The sequence below is a fragment of the Austrofundulus limnaeus genome, unplaced genomic scaffold (assembly GCF_001266775.1).
Source record: "Austrofundulus limnaeus strain Quisiro unplaced genomic scaffold, Austrofundulus_limnaeus-1.0 Scaffold62, whole genome shotgun sequence".
In the NCBI taxonomy this organism is placed as follows: domain Eukaryota; kingdom Metazoa; phylum Chordata; class Actinopteri; order Cyprinodontiformes; family Rivulidae; genus Austrofundulus; species Austrofundulus limnaeus.
The window spans coordinates 2,010,076-2,010,535 of NW_013952464.1; the positions used below are offsets into that span (position 1 = coordinate 2,010,076).

General features: G+C 34.3%; 1 protein-coding gene across 1 annotated transcript in view; it reads right to left on the reverse strand.

Annotated features, from left to right (window-relative positions):
* slc2a9l1 (solute carrier family 2 member 9, like 1) overlaps positions 1 to 460 on the reverse strand; it is a gene marked incomplete at both ends in the record, with an annotated part of 9,609 nt that overhangs the window by 8,581 nt on the left and 568 nt on the right.

Sequence of the window (460 nt, forward strand, 5' to 3'; positions counted from 1 at the left end):
AACTAAAGGTGGCATAGATACTTTATTATGGTATAGTATTTAAATTTATGCTTGAGAAACACATAATATTGCCCCTTTAATAACAATACTTTTGCAGCCGACTTTACTACTACGCCTTACATTTTCAAATTTATCTGTACTTTCTACTCCTTACATTTACGAAAAAGAGAAGAAAAGAAAAAAGTTGTTACTCCTATTTCATTTTGGCTTGTCTTCTTTCAAAACAAAATAACACCCTATCCAGATATATGGTGACACCTTATTGGTTTGTACGATCCATCACACCTGTATGACACTAATCCTGTCACGCTCCAGCAGGACATTGCAGACTAGACTAGTATGAAGATGAGCATGGCAGAGATATACTGTATATGCAGCTGGAACATTAACATTTTAACATTATAGTCATTAGGACCTTTAGAAAAATATGTTTTAGGAGGTCACCTCCCAATAAATGTCC